The sequence below is a fragment of the Geotrypetes seraphini genome, chromosome 1, assembly GCF_902459505.1.
Source record: "Geotrypetes seraphini chromosome 1, aGeoSer1.1, whole genome shotgun sequence".
In the NCBI taxonomy this organism is placed as follows: Eukaryota; Metazoa; Chordata; class Amphibia; order Gymnophiona; family Dermophiidae; genus Geotrypetes; species Geotrypetes seraphini.
The window spans coordinates 385,442,588-385,458,498 of NC_047084.1; the positions used below are offsets into that span (position 1 = coordinate 385,442,588).

At 46.8% G+C, this 15,911-nt stretch overlaps 1 long non-coding RNA gene and 1 other non-coding gene across 2 annotated transcripts; one reads left to right on the top strand and one right to left on the bottom strand.

The window, feature by feature from the left end:
- Positions 1-6,143: 6,143 nt before the first annotated feature.
- LOC117361205 lies at positions 6,144-9,594 on the top strand. The gene is made up of 3 exons (XR_004539606.1): positions 6,144-6,271; positions 6,538-6,634; positions 8,792-9,594. It is a non-coding gene; the product is annotated as an uncharacterized LOC117361205 (long non-coding RNA).
- Positions 9,595-11,914: 2,320 nt separating this feature from the next.
- LOC117352749 lies at positions 11,915-12,068 on the bottom strand. The gene has a single exon (XR_004537815.1). It is a non-coding gene; the product is annotated as a 5.8S ribosomal RNA (ribosomal RNA).
- Positions 12,069-15,911: the final 3,843 nt, after the last annotated feature.

The window sequence follows — 15,911 nt, forward strand, 5'->3', positions numbered from 1 at the left end:
CCACATGTGAGAATAGCCTGCCTGCTTGTCCTGGGATAAAGCACAGTTACTTACCGTAACAGGTGTTATCCAGGGACAGCAGGCAGCTATTCTCACAACCCATCCACCTCCCGTGGTTGGCTTCTCTGCTAGCTATCTGAACTGAGGAGATGTGCCCTGTGCTGGGTGGGAAGACATTTGCGCATGCGTGACTCAAACTTCTAGTTTCTTCAAGCAAGTCTGCTTGTGAGGCGTCCGCATCGGGGCTCCGTCGGATGACGTCACCCATATGTGAGAATAGCTGCCTGCTGTCCCTGGATAACACCTGTTACGGTAAGTAACTGTGCTATCCCCAGTCTACTTGTCGCACCATTTTGAATTTCCAGGTACCACTTGCACATGTAGTGCCTACCTGTTTGCTTTTCCATCCTTGAAGGGCTGTATCTGCAAGAGATTCTTTGATAGATCATTATCATTCCAAGCAGGCAAATGGAATAAATGGTTAACCAACTTCATTTCAAATGCACCCTCCTACCAAACCTTCGGGAAATCAATTAAAACTTATCTCTTTGATCAATTTCTCTGACTCCTTTCCTGTCTTGTTGTATCTTTGAAATGCTTCCGGATAAATCCTGACTACTCTTGGCATGCTAATATAATTTTAAAGTCTTTTTTTGTAACATCGCTGTCTGTATACTGTCTCTTCCTCTGTAAACCGCTCTGAACTGCTTGTGGTATTGCAGTATACAAAAATAAAGTTGTTATTATTAAAATTATAAATTGCTGGGGAAGTCCGGCTATTGACTTGAGGGTAACAGCAGATAAGAAAATCTGTTAGTACTTCAGCCGCAATTCGAGCTAGGAAGCGCTGGCATGGCTACCTTATCTTTTGCACTTACTCTAGCCTTTGCCACCAAGAGAGCTGTTGTACATGTTATTCCTCGTGGCTAATGGTAGACTAGGTCATTGAAAGAATAGCAACTCATCATGGGTTTTGGAGCATGCAGCCCTAGCACAGAGAGGATATTCAGAGGTAGTCATAGCTACACTTCTACAATCCAAGAAGCTAATGAATGTCATGGCTTATGCTATGTCTTGGAAGACATTTTTCAACGCTGGTGTGTTGATCAGGTGGAGCTGTATAGGGCTCCAATATCTGAAGTCCTGTATTCCTTCAGGGTGGTCTTGAAACGAGCCTGGTGGTTTGTTTCCTTCTGCAAAGAGATGCAAATATAAGAAATTCCAGGAATAATTGTTATCCTTCCAGGCAGCCTCATGGAGTAGGGATTTGACTCATATATTTACATTTTCAAATTCGTATCAACAATTTTGACGTGCTTTAAAGACGCATCTTTTTATAGAATCTTTGCAAAGTTAGATATCGGTTGTTTATTCATTTGTATTGCTAATCTCTGTGAACCGCATAGAACTTAATGGTATTTGTGATATATAAGTGAGTTTTTATGTTATATTATGTTATGTGGCAAGACTTGCGTTTTAGAGCTTGAGTGGAGAACTTGTCCTTAGCCTCCCATCCTGATATAACCAGATTTTTGAAGGGAACGTTACAGTTGCATCCTCCTATGAGACATCCATTTCCTACGTGGAATCTTAATATTCTACGGGCCCCTCTGTGATGCCCTGTCTGGATGATTACAGAATGTGTCACTGATAGATATTAAGATCAAGATGGCAAACCGTACCTTCAAAGATATAAACAGGATGGAGTCAGTACAAAAGATGGCTACTAAAATGGTCAATGGTCTTTATCATAAAGCATCACCTTGACTAGAAGGGTTTTGGAGTTTCCGGTTCTTTCGTGCAGGGATCCTTTTCTCAGATTTTTGGAGGTGGGTGTCTTTCTACACCCTGTGCCGCCTTTTCTACGAAAAGGAGTCTTGGCCTTCCATATAGGTCAGGAAATTTGGCTTCTGGCATTCCATGCCATAGGTGTAAAGAAAAAGGACAAAGTTTTGACGTTACTGTAAATGATAGTTGTTCTCTGTTATCTTGAGGTGACGGATGAATTTCATTTTTCAGATCATCTTTTTGTGCTAACCAACCTTAGCAGACAGGGAAAATCTGCCTTGAAAGATGGATTTGCACAGCTATTTCGTTTGTGTATAATGGATATGGTAAACAGCCACCGACTTTTTTAAAAGTGCATTCCACCAGAGGTATGGCCTCTTCCTGGACAATTCTACCCAAGGAGATTTGTAGGGCAGCTATATGGTCCACCATCCATACTTGTGCAAAGTTTCAGAGTGGATGTGGCAGCACAACTGGACACTGCTTTTGGGTTCTTAGTGCTCACAGCAGGCTCATCTGTCCTTCTGTAGACTAGAGGTCTGCACGGGAATGGGGATTGCAGAAATCCTGTGAGGACCCTGCAGGGATCTCCCCCAGGTCTATGGGACTCCCACGGGGATCCCCCCCAGTTCACAGGACTCCCACGGGGATGGAACTGGGTTTTCCCAAGGCCTGGAAAGAGAATTAGTAGAAGATAGACAAAATGATGAAAAAACAAAATGTCCCACCAGCTACAGCAAGGGAGAAGTTCATTTTGAGGGGGGCTAAGCTCAGAGTGGGAGGCCCAGTCCCCTCTCATAGTTGTGCCACCAATTGTGTTTAGTACAAAATGAAGTACTTGCTGAGTTTTGTTTTGGGGTTTCCAGTTCAGTTTTGGCACATTTATTTTATGCAGCCATTGTCCTGAGAAGTGTCTCTCTCAATTTTGCTTTAAATGATTTTGATGCTGTATTGTTTGATTCTTTACTCATTGCTGCATTAAAAATCATTTGTGGATCCTTGGAAGGATCTCTCACAAGTTACCTATGCCAGATGGTGGAACCAGATTTGTTTGCTCTACAGATATGAGCTTTATATTGCCAAAAAATCCAACTCATTTCTTTTAACAAGAAATGGTTGACCCTACAGTCACATGACCTAATGTCTATTCTAATTCTTTCCTGTGATGTATGCATCTCTTATTTCTGTTCATTTTTATTTGTTTTTATTGTATTTTATTGTTGGTTTAAATAAACTAAAACTTAAAAAAATCAAAACTGTCATAAGTAATTGCTGTGTTTTTTAATGGGGACAGGTAATTTATATGGGGGGATGGGCAGGGACATGTGGAGACAGGAGGGATACTGGTGGGGACAGGCGGGATTTCTGTTCCCGTGCAACTCTCTAGACTCGGAACTCCTTTGTTACGTCCCACTTTTCAAGACTCGTGTCTCTTTTGCACTGGAAAGAAAGGTTCTTACCTTGACATTCTTTCCAGTAAAAAGAGATGCGAGTCTTGATGGCCCACCCTGTCAGATACGGTAGATATCCTGCAAAAAACAGGATGGTTGAATATGCTGGAGGGAGCTTGGATGGCAACTTCAGCATTTGGAATCTAGGTCATAGAAACATAGAAGATGACGGCAGAAAAGGGCTACAGCCCATCAAGTCTGCCCACTCTGCTTACCCACCCCCTGTCTATGCCCTAATGACCCAATTTCCTTATCTTGACCCTTGTAGGGATCCCACATGGGTATCCCATTTATTCTTAAAGTCTGGCACGCTGTCTGCCTCGATCACCTGTACTGGAAGCTTGTTCCAATGATCAACCACTCTCTCTGTGAAGAAATACTTTCTGGTGTCGCCATGAAATTTTCCGCCCCTGAGTTTGAGCGGGTGCCCTCTTGTGGCCGAGGGTCCCTTGAGAAAGAAAATATCATCTTCCACTTCGACACGTCCCGTGAGGTACTTAAATGTTTCGATCATGTCTCCCCTCTTCCTACGTTCCTCAAGAGTGTAGAGCTGCAATTTGTTCAGTCTCTCTTCGTACGAGAGACCCTTGAGCCCCAAGATCATCCTGGTGGCCGTCCGTTGAACTGATTCAATTCTGCGCACATCTTTACTGTAATGTGGCCTCCAGAATTGCACACAGTACTCCAGATGAGGTCTCACCATGGCCCTGTACAACGGCATTATGACTTCAGGCTTTCGGCTGACGAAACTTCTATTGATACAACCCAATATCTGCCTTGCCTTAGATGAAGCCTTCTCCACTTGATTGGCAGTTTTCATGTCTGCACTGATGATTACTCCTAAATCTCGTTCTGCTGAAGTCCTAGTTAAAGTTTCTCCGTTCAAGAAGTACGTCCTGCATGGATTTCCGCTTCCGAGGTGCATGACCTTACATTTCTTAGCATTGAAGCCTAGCTGCCAGGTTGAGGACCAACTTTCCAATGTAAGCAGGTCCTGCGCCATATAATTCTGTAAACTGCATTCACTTACTATATTACATAGTTTGGCATCATCGGCGAATAGTGTTATTTTACCTTGAAGCCCTTGAGTCAGATCCCCTATGAATATGTTGAAAAGGAGTGGACCCAGGACCGAGCCCTGCGGCACTCCACTGGTCACCTCCGATGTTTTAGAGAGGGTACCATTAACCACCACCCTCTGAAGTCTGCCACTCAGCCAATCATTGACCCATGCAGTTAGTGTCTCTCCTAACCCCATCGATTCCATCTTGCTTAGCAGCCTGCGGTGTGGGACACTGTCAAAAGCTTTCCTGAAGTCCAGGTACACGACGTCCAAAGACTCTCCCAAGTCCAACTTTCTTGTTACCCAGTCAAAGAAGCTGATGAGATTGGATTGGCAGGACCTACCCTTGGTGAATCCATGCTGACTGGGATCCCGAAGATTCCCTTCATTCAAGATCGTGTCCAATTTGCTTTTAATTAGTGTTTCCATGAGTTTGCACACTATTGATGTGAGACTCACCGGTCTATAATTCGCAGCCTCTGCCCTGCAACCCTTTTTATGCAGAGGAACGACATTAGCTAATTTCCAGTCCAGGGGAACTTTCCCCTTACTTAGGGAGAGATTGAATAGCTCAGCCAACGGTTTCGCCAGGACATCGCTCAATTCTCTGAGCATTCTTGGGTGCAAATTGTCTGGTCCCATGGCTTTGTTCACCTTGAGTCTTGCCAGTTCACTGTAAACTTCACCTGGTGTGAACTCAAAATTCTGAAACGGGTCTTCTGTGCTTTGTGTTGCCTTCAACTGGGGACCGTGTCCCGGTGCCTCACAGGTGAAGACTGAGCAGAAGTATTCATTCAGTAGTTCGGCTTTATCGGAATCTGCTTCCACGTAACTTCCGTCCGGTCTTCTAAGGCGTACTATCCCGCCTGTGTTCCTTTTTCTGTCACTAATATACCTGAAGAAGGATTTGTCCCCCTTTTTAATGTTTTTTGCCAGAATTTCTTCCACTCGAAGTTTTGCTTCCCTAACTGCCATTTTGACCGCTGTAGACCTGGTCCTATATTCTACTTTTGCCTCTCTTTTCTCCGTGCGCTTGTAGGAGAGAAACGCTTTTTTCTTCTCCTTAATGAGGTGCGAGATCTCCGCGGTGAACCATTGGGGTTTATTGTTTCTTTGTCGTTTATTTACTGATTTTATGAAGCGGCTAGTTGCTTCATGTATGGTTGATTTCAGTGTTGATTTCAATACCAGACTTTACAATCTATGGCCCATAAATATCAAAGAAGAGACAAGTTAATCTAATCATGTATTTTTTAATGAGTATAACTTATGGGCAGACTGGATGGACCGTTCAGGTCTTTATCTACCATCATTTACTATGTATGTTACTATGTTACTTAGCCTTCTTTCTGTCTCAGACATATATGTGTGTTTTCAGATGCTTGTCTGGGAACTACCAAGCATATATGAAGATGCTTACGGTTTTTCAGTTCAACAGGTATGAAGAACTGATGGTTATTTCTATAGCTAAACCTTTTGAGGAGACTATAGGAGTTGCATAATTGTTAGTGCTGGCTCTACTCAGGTAAGTGGCTTGTTTTATTCCACCTTGTTTACGCTATATGTTTACTGAATCAAGTTATTATTGTAGAGCAGAAATGACTTGATTTGTCAGGTATTCCCTGCGCTGTCATTATTTCTTCTTAGGCGTTATACATTGCTTTGGTATGAACTGAGGAGCTGAGGTACTGCCCAGTGACACAAGGAGGCAGAGTTGAAAAATGTAGATGATGCCTTCTGCAATCTTGTCAAGACTCACATCTCTTTCTACTAGAAAGAAGATTATCGAGGTAAGAACCTAATCTTAGCTTAGAAGGGTTTAAAGGTGAAATTCTTACCTGATTTTACTTTTTCTTTTTCTTTAATTAGTTTATAAATGACACTGTCTGAACCAGTGGGTGATATCCCTTCCTGCCAGCAGGTGGAGATAGAGAAAAATGAATTTTGCCAGTGACTTCACCAGCATAAGGTATAGTGTTCCCTGGAACAATCCAATATGCAACTGCTCAAATAGCAGAAGATCCCTTTAATGCCCCATTGCAGTTGAAATGATAAGCAAACAAAACACAAAGTGGCACTCACTACTCTGCATATATATTCTTTAATGCCCCATTGCAGTTGAAATGATAAGCAAACAAAACACAAAGTGGCACTCACTACTCTGCATATATATATACTAGAAAATAGCCATATCAAAGGAACACATATATATGAATCTTTTTATTTTTTTGGAAGCACTGAAAAGCACAGAGCACCCCCAAGAACACTGGACTAAGGTCTTCCAAGGGCAGGACTTCCGAAGAATGTCACTGACAAAAGAAAAAATTATCAGGTGAGACACAATTTCTCCTTTCTTAGCGTCACCTCCACTGTTCTGCTTCAGTATATCACATTGATTCAGGTCTGTTGGGTGAGGGAAAGACAAACCCCCCCAACCCCTGAGAGCTCTACCAAAGTCTGAGTGGGCTATGGCCTGAATTAGAGAGCTGAACGGGGACGACGGGAATCCCGCGGGTTCCCCCCTCGCGTCACGGGGATCCCATGGGGATGCTCCCTCGGGTCATGGGGATCCTGTGGGGACCTCCCCTCGTGGTCTCAGGGATCCCGCGGGGTTGGAGGCAGCAAGAGGCTTCTCATTTCCTGCCTGTAACACACAGATGTAGCTGACTGGAAGTTTTCTCCCGATGTCAGCTGGCGTTGGAGGGAAGGGTCCCCATCAGTCATGTGCAACGTGCAGGGTAGCGGGCAGATCTCTTACTGGCTGAAGAATACGTAGCCGTTGCCTCTGGCCGGCTCATGGGGGGGGCCGCGCAATTCTTTTCCTCCAAGAACCAGTAGTTGAGGTAGGCGGGCACCTTGAGCACCTGTGAGCAGTGGAAAGGCTGCTCGGAGGTGGCATACTTGGGCGCTCCGTAGAGCGGCGAAGTGGTGGTGGAGAGCAGTGCCTACCGCCCCCATCTTCTGAGTGGTTCTGCCCATTGTAAGCCGAACGTGTTTATCAGAGCCTTGAAGCCCTGCCGTACCCATTCGCAGATGGACCGGCACAGCAGGATGCCCTGCTCCAGCACCATGCACACCAGGGCGTACATGGAGCAGAGGAAAACTTGAGCTCCGATGAGCAGAGCACCTTCACCAAAAGGGTAGAACTGGTGCACCTCCATGCCGGCATCCTCCTGGTTCGTGTGGCCCAGCAGTTTCAGTTAATTACCAGGTAACAGTAACTGGAAAGGCACCAGAGAATTTACTAGCCTGAAACTCTACCATACTTGGTTTGTTTGGGCTTTTACTGCTTTATTATGGTGATGCCAGTTATGGAAAAATGCTTAATATATATAGGGCTATGATGGTCTGGTTGTAGGCAATGTCCATGCACAGGGGGATGGAGATGGATTGGCAGAAGCCGTGGTCTTGGATGGAGATGCCCCTTTCCCCGTGGAACTGGCTGTGGCACACTAGCCAACAGTTCAGTAAAGGTAGCAGCGGAGAGGCCGGAAGGTGCCAGACGCCGGGGACAGGCATGGAGAGTAAATCGGAGCAAAAATCACTGCAAAAAAAAAACAACAACTTGGGGGGGGGGGAATCCTCAATTCTGTGGCTTGAGACCAAACGGATCTGCCATGCAAAGAAAGTTTCCAGGACACAAACTCATGGGCGCCCAGTATTTCCGAATAGACCCTGCACGCTACACGTGACTGACACAAAACCTTTCCTCCAACGTCAGCTCTGATGTAGGGGGAAGACTTCCGGTTAGCTACATGTTCATGCTGTAGGCAGGAAAAGAAGACGAGCCTCTTGGCTCGAGCTGCCTCCAACCCCTGCTGTTATCTGGATGCAAACACAGGACACGGAAGGGGTCAAATGTGGGAGGCAAACGTGGGATACAGAAGTGGGGGGAGGGAGTTTCTCTTTCGGCTAAGACCTCAGGTCAGATGAGGCGATCCGCTGAATTTAAGCATATTACTAAGCAGAGGAAAAGAATATAACCAGGATTCCCTCGGTAACGGTGAGTGAAGAGGGAAGAGCCCAGCGCTGAATCCCCTGCGGCAGGTGCGGGAAATGTGGCGTACAGAAGACCGCCATCCTGGCGCCGCTCAGGGGCCTGAGTCCTTCTGATCGAAGCCCAGCCCGCAGACAGTGTTAGGCCGGTAGGATCCCCCGGCACACCATGGGTCCTCTCGGAGTCGGGTTGTTTGGGAATGCAGCCCACAGCGGGTGGTAAACGTTGCCCTTGAGCAGGATACTAACTCTCTCTACAAAGCTTATTACCTCACACTGAGGGCCCTGCATTCACTATTTAAGTTTTATTTAAAGTTTATTTAAATCTTATTTAGTTGTTCACCTTGCAGTGTACCACTAGGAAATTTTTGCCCCTATACTGTGTTCTTAAAGCAATATATTTTTCAGTCTTTAGAAGCACCTGTGTGCTATAGCTGGGGTTAACCATTTGCATAAATCTGGAGTATCCTGACGCCATCTGATTCATTTTCAGATCGGAAAAATCCAAGATGGCTGCTGTGGGAGAGATTTTACTGTTAAAATCATCAAAAACTCCAAACACGACGATTTTAGGATTTGGGACTCCCAAACCACAACAAAATCCAAATTTGGAGATGCAAGATGGAAGCTGAAACAGCTTTCAGAGAGATCCTCTGCCTCAACAAGACTTAGAACCTGGACTGCTGGTCTTGACTGCCTTTTGAGCCCGTTTTGGCCGGAGACCTCCACCATACCTGAAAACACTGTGCATACGAATGGGTGGAAGAATGCAGTCAGCCCCAATCCTGGATACACCTCCATGAAGCCACATAGCTTACGTTCCAACCCACTAGCGGGAAAACCTGGGGTGAGCAACGCTCCCAAGGGAACAGTCCTTGTGAATGCAGGCTGTCCAAGTGGGAGCACTGCAGAGCAGCCAACCCTCTAGATGCAGACTTTGCCAGTAAAGTCTGCGATCTCCCAAAGCCAGAGTTGTCACCACAGAGAACCTCTTAAGCATGAACACGTGAAGCCACAAAAACACTGAAGATAGAGAAAAATAAACATAAGCAGAAAAGACTAGCTCCTACTGTCTTGCTTGTAGGAAGGCAACTGTAAGTCAGAGAGCAATCCTGAGGTAAGAGAAATCAAAAATATATAAATTAAGCTTTCTACAAGATATCTTGCGATATGGGACAATTTCTTCCAAACCTGAAGCCGAAACACGAACCGTGTCAGGTCTGGAAGAAATTGAAAGACAGATTGTCTCAAATGTTTTATATTTCAATTGTATTTAATAAACTCAATTTTATCCCAGGTTGATGTATAGTTTCTTCCCCACTCTTTCTTCAATTATACACTTGTCGTGGGGATGTTTGCCTTGTTCTTTTGGACTATAAATGTTCGTAAGGCAAGTTTCTTTCAACTGAAAAGGAAACTGGTATGATGGGACATGGGATGAAGGTGACAGGGGATAGACTCAGAAGTAACATCAGCAAATACTTTTTCACATAAAGGGTAGTGAATGTGTAGAACAGCCTCCCGGTAGAGACAAAAAGTGTATCTGAATACAAGAAAGCTTGGGATAAATACTTTGGATCTCTAAGGGAGAGGAAGGGATAATAGATGGCATGGTTAGACAGACTAGATAGAAAAATAAAGGCAGTAGAGACCATACAGCCTATGCTTCTATCACAGGCTTCACAAGCTGGATGTTCAGTGGATGGTATTCAGTTACCTCAAGGAGACTGACCACCTTTGTGTACCTTTCCTTGGCCCTTGGAAGGGCCAGGCAGCCTTGAAGGCCTCCATTGGAAGGTGGATTAAGGCAGCTATTGAGTATGCTTACTTTGGCATGAATTGTCCAGTACCTCAGGGGCCCACTCTAGTAGGGCTCAGGTCACTTCTTGGGTAGTATCCAAGCTCTGCAAGGTAGCAGTTTTATCACTGCTTCATTCCTTTGCTAACCACAACAAATTTGACATTCAGGCTAGAGAATTGCGCAAGGACAAGAAATCCCACCCGTCCCTGCGAGGAATCCCTCTGTCCCCACCCGTCCCTGCGAGGAATCCCTCCATCCCCACCCATCCCTGCAAGGAATCCCCTCCGTCCCCGCCCGTCCCTATAAACTTCAGAAATAGTTATTTCATTTAATTATGCTGCTGAATTAAAGGCTCTGATAGAGACCCATTTACAAATAAGCAAAGACACTTTATTAATTTGGAAATATTAATTGAGAAGAATACATATTTTGTAAACGGGTTTCCAGCAGAGCCTCTAATGTAAATATAAAATATAAATACTCAGCTGATGAGGACCCCCAAGCTGTCAGCTAAGGACTTCCTCTGCAGTTGGCTGGGGAGTCCCTTTTCCCAAGTTTGGCAGGCAGCAGTAGTGTCCCTGAGTCACAGATGCTGGCATCTCAGTGGCTCATGGATGCTGCCAGTGACTGCTGCGCTTGGTGGAGGGGAGTTCTGGCTGTCTCTAGAGGAGGTCCTCTGCTGGCAGTGCTTGGGGATCCCTACCAGCCACAGCAAGGGTCAGCAAGTACTTCAACACTGTAGAAATAAAAACAGAAATGCATTTCCTTTTCTTTTGAACACAATACAAAGACATCTGCTATATACATGTCCCAAAGCTAACATATTTTAGTCAACAAATTCCGTTTTTTACCTTTGTTGTCTGGAGACTTATTTTTCCATCAAGTTGGTCCCAGTTTCTTTTTTCTGCTTTCCCATCTTCTGTAAATTCTTCTGTAGCTGTCCATTGGTTCCTCCTACCATGGTCCAGCATTTATCCCTCTCTCATCCCCTGGACCATGTGCAGCATCTTTCGCCCCTGCCCACCAACCCAATGCCCAAAATTTCTCCAGCACCATGCCACATCTCTCCCTCCATTTCCAACATTCTTCCCTCTTGCATCCCTTTAAATCTGTCCCACTGTTCCCTTTCCACCACATTTCTCCCTCTCATCTGTACCTCCCTCCCTATAACCAAAAATTATCTTTTCTTTCATTCCCCGTGCACATAATCATCTCTTTTCCTCTCACTGGCACACCCACACCCAATTCTCCCTTTCTATTCCCTCCCCCAAATCAGCATCTCTTTCCCTTCCTTCCTCCATCCTCTCTCCAGAGTTCATGCCTTGAAGTTCTGTGTCCAAAAACGTCCATGGTGGTGGCCCAGTGAGGGTGTGGGGAGGAAGTGACGAGAGACATCGCCCCGCGTGTGGTAAGGGTGGGATGGTGTATCCTGCCGCTTCCTTGTCACCGTGAAGCTCCTGCAACCGCCGTTGCCTAGACGGGGGATCAGCCCTCGAGACGGAAAAGGGGAACGGAACCAGCTGGAGGGCTTGGCACATGCGGGCAGCCTTCTCTTGCTCCTGCAGATAGCCGCGCTTTGCCTAAGCCTGACACGGGGGTCGAGCCCACTCCACCACCCACGTAGGGTGGGGGTTTGTCCGTCAAGCCAGAGTCGTCTGTCCGTGCGGTTCTGAGCCCCTTGGCGAGTGCGCCCCCTGGTTCTGCAGATGGAGGGGAGGAACGAACAGTCCTGCGCATATGATAGAGACCCTGTCAATGCTTACCCACACACTTTGTGTTTTAAAAAAAAACACCGAGACGATTGACAGATACATGCGACCCTCAGACAGACGTAGCCACAGGAGGAACCTGGGGCCACAAGGTGCGTTTGAAGTGTCGATGATCAATGTGTCCTGCAATTCATACTAATTCTCGCAGCTAGCTGCATTCTTCATCGACCAACGAGCCGGGTGATCCAACCCTAAGAGTCGCACGCAGGCATGCAAGTGTGCACATGTTGAATGGGGATTTGAGTGGGTACCATTCGGACGGTGGACCCACCCACCACTGTCGCTCAGTCAACGTAGCACATGGGAGGAATAAAAATTATGGTCCAGGCGCTCTGCCCGGGAGGCTCCCCCTTCCTGAACAGGGAGAAAGAGAGAGAGTCTCGCCAGGGCGAGGGAGGTGGCATTCTTGTGCCTCTTTCCCACGCCGACACCCCTGGCACACACACAGAGTCGCTCAAGTCTTCAAACCTCCGCTTCATTCCTCTCACCCGGAAGGATGTGGTGCTAGGTACCTATGAAAATAAACGACCGTGGAGGACGTGATGTTGCTCATCCGGGCGGATGACCCTTGCGCTGCGGTTTTCAGGGGTGTAGGGGTGGGGACCTCATCTCGCATCACGACCTCTCACCCCTGCCCATCAATGGCGGGGAGGATCCTTCTGCTCGGCGCGTAAGACCCTTTGTTCTCCTCGCATGCGCACCCCCTCTAGATAAAGAAAGGTAGGGGGTGTGGGACAGGGTGTGGGGTGGTGGAAGAGCCTGGGCTCTCTCCCAGCCTCCTGATAGAAAAAGAAGCCCCGCGCAGTCCGATGTCCTGTGGAACGCCTTTCTACGATGTGACACATCTCCCTCCTCAGAAGATGAAGGAGGAGTTTCTTGCCGGGTTGAGAGCCACCGTGTTTGCAACCGCAACTCCCCGATGCTGACTCCCGCCTCGGCCTGGCCCTCCACGTTTCCCGGGAGGTGCCCCAGGCCTTTTGTGGCACGCGCCGCCCGGGCGGTATAGAGAACTAGATGGGGATGTCGGCCCCCTCTCTCTCTCCCTGACCCTGGGCGCTATCTCCCATTAATGATCCTTCTACAGGTTCACCTACTGAAACCTTGTTACGACTTTTACTTCCTTTAGATCAGTGATTCCCAACCCTGTCCTGGAGGAACACCAGGTCAATTGGGTTTTCAGGCTAGCCCTAATGAATATGCATGAGAGAGATTTGCATATGATGGAAGTGATAGGCATGCAAATTTGCTTCATGCATATTCATTAGGGCTAGCCTGAAAACCCAATTGGCCTGGTGTTCCTCCAGGACAGGGTTGGGAACCACTGCTTTAGATAGTCAAGTTTGATCATCTTCTCGGCGCTCCGCCAGGGCCATCGCTGACCCCGGTGGGGCCGATCTGAGGTGAAGGGTAGACACACTGATCCGTTCAGTGTAGCGCACGTGCAGCCCTGGACATCTAAGGGTATCACAGTGCTGTTATTGCTGATCTTTTATGGCTGAACGCCACTTGTCCCTCTAAGAAGTTGGACGCCGACCCCCCAGGGGTCACGAAACTAATTAGTATGGAGGAGTCTCGTTCGTTATCAGAATTAATCAGACAAATCGCTCCACCAACTAAGAACGGCCATGCACCACCACCCACAGAATCGAGAAAGAGCTATCAATCTGTCAATCCTTTCCATGTCCGGGCCAGGTGAGGTTTCCCGTGTTGAGTCAAATTAAGCCGTATGCTCCACTCCTGGTGGTGCCCTTCCATCAGTTCCTTTTAAGTTTCAGCTTTGCAACCATACTCCCTCCTGAACCCAAAGACTTTGGTTTCCCGGAAGCTGCTCAGCAGGTCATGGGAATAACGCCGCCGGATCGCTAGTCGGCATCGTTTATGGTCAGAGCTATTACGATATCTGATAGTCTTTGAACCTCCGACTTTCGTTCTTGATTAATGAAAACATTCTTGGCAAATGCTTTCGCTTTGGTTCTTGCGCCTGTCCAAGAATTTCACCTCTAGTGGCACAATATGAATGTCCCTCGCAAAGGGCCCCCTCCCGCTCGAATCAGCATCCCCCCCCGCGAGAACAGGAACCCCCGCCCGACCAACTTTAACTCACCCCCCCTTTGGCACCGGCACGCAGCCCACAAGTGCCGGTGCCGCTTGAAGATCTTCTTCTTCCCAGTCTCTGCCGGCTTTGAGCATGCATCTGCGCATGTTCAAGCCCTTCTAATTCTCCCTCTCGCCGAGATTCTTGGCGAGAGGGAGAATTAGAAGGGCTTGAGCATGCGCAGATGCATGCTCAAAGCCGGCAGAGACTGGGAAGAAGATCTTCAAGTGGCACTGGCACTTGTGGGCTGCGTGCCGTTGCCAAAGGGGGGGTGAGTTAAAGTTGGTCGGGCGGGGGTTCCTGTTCTCGCGGGGGGGGTGCTGATTCGAGCGGGAGGGGGCCCTTTGCGAGTGGGGGGAAGCGATGCCGGTTATCGGGAGGTGCTCACAAATCGAGTCAACACTCGGTTTGCGAGACACGTTTTGCTCGTCTTGCAAAACACTTGCAAACCGGGTTACTCGCAAACCGAGGTTTGACTGTATTTCTAGCTGAAGGATTCAGGTGACCAGCCTGCTTTGAACACTAATTTTTCCAAAGTAAATGCTTTGGATCCCCGGGACACTCAGTCTAGAGAATGACATAGGGAAAAAAATCTGTCCCTGTCACCGCCCTGTCCCCGGCCTACCATCCTCTTCATCGCCCCGTCATCGCCATTCCCTTGACCGCCCCGTCACCGTCACCCCATTCACTGCCCCGTCCCCATCCCCGCAGCATCTGAGCACTGTTAACGTGATTAAGGATATTTGGATGTCCAGCAGTTTTCCATTCAAAAATAGCCATTTCTGTACCTCCAACTTTGGACATAAAGCTGGAAATGTACAAGCTGGATTTAGATGGGGGGGGTTAAATGCCCCTCCACATCTATTTGAAATATCTTTTACACAAAAGGCTCCTTTTACTAAGCTACGATAGTGCTTAGTGTTGCGCTGAATTCCCGCATGCGCTAGACCTTAACGCCAGCATTGAGCTGGCGTTAATTCGAGCCGCGTAGCGCGGGCTTAGCACGCACTAAAATCCTGTGTGCTTTAAAAATGCTATTGCAGCTTAGTAAAAGGAGCCCTAAACAAAAGTCTAAACAGTTTATGTAGTCTAGTAAGAAATTAAAATATCTGTAGGGGAAGGAACAAATAATATGATAGAATCAATAAACTGTCAATATATAGATATTCAGTTGCAATATAATGCTCAAGAGTGCTATAAGCAAATAATATTACATTAGAATTCATTCATATTATATACTATGAGCAACCAATGACACATGTGCCACAAATATCCTCTGTCAACATAATTTAACATCCTAATAAAAGTCTGCGATAAATGTGCACTTCTTAGCTGCAAAAATCATCAGAAAATCCTCTCGTAACGTCAGCAGAAACACTGTTTAGGAATCTATTACTCAATGCAACAATTCAGCTCTCAAGACTGGCCTAATTACATCCTAAGCTATTTGAAATGTGGGTCAACAGGAAGATGGGACCCATCAAATCAAACTGAATAATAATCCCTGAAAAATACAGATTTCTCTGGGCTTGTTAATCGTTTCCTGGTGTAGCATTTATAAAAGTGACAACTTTAAATTATGAACAGTTGCTGAGCAATGTCTGGGACGAAGCATTCTTGAGATGACAAAGCTGTATTGCGAGGGTGGTTTGAAGAGTTTAGTAAGAACGTGCTCCCTCCTGCCGGCCAGCCGTGGATTTCCCTCCCTCCCTTTCCCTTACCTTCTCTTCTCTTGTTGAAATTGGCGATTTCTATAAGGATATGCGCTGTATTACAGCCGGAGCCTTGAAGTCGCGTCAGGTTGCCTGCTAGAAAAGTCTCCTCCGATGCAACCGGAAACAGGAAGTTGCATCAGAGGAGACTTTCCCAGCAGGCAACGCCACGCAACTTCAAGGCTCCGGCAGTAATACAGCACATAGCCTTATAGAAATCGCCAGTATCAACAACA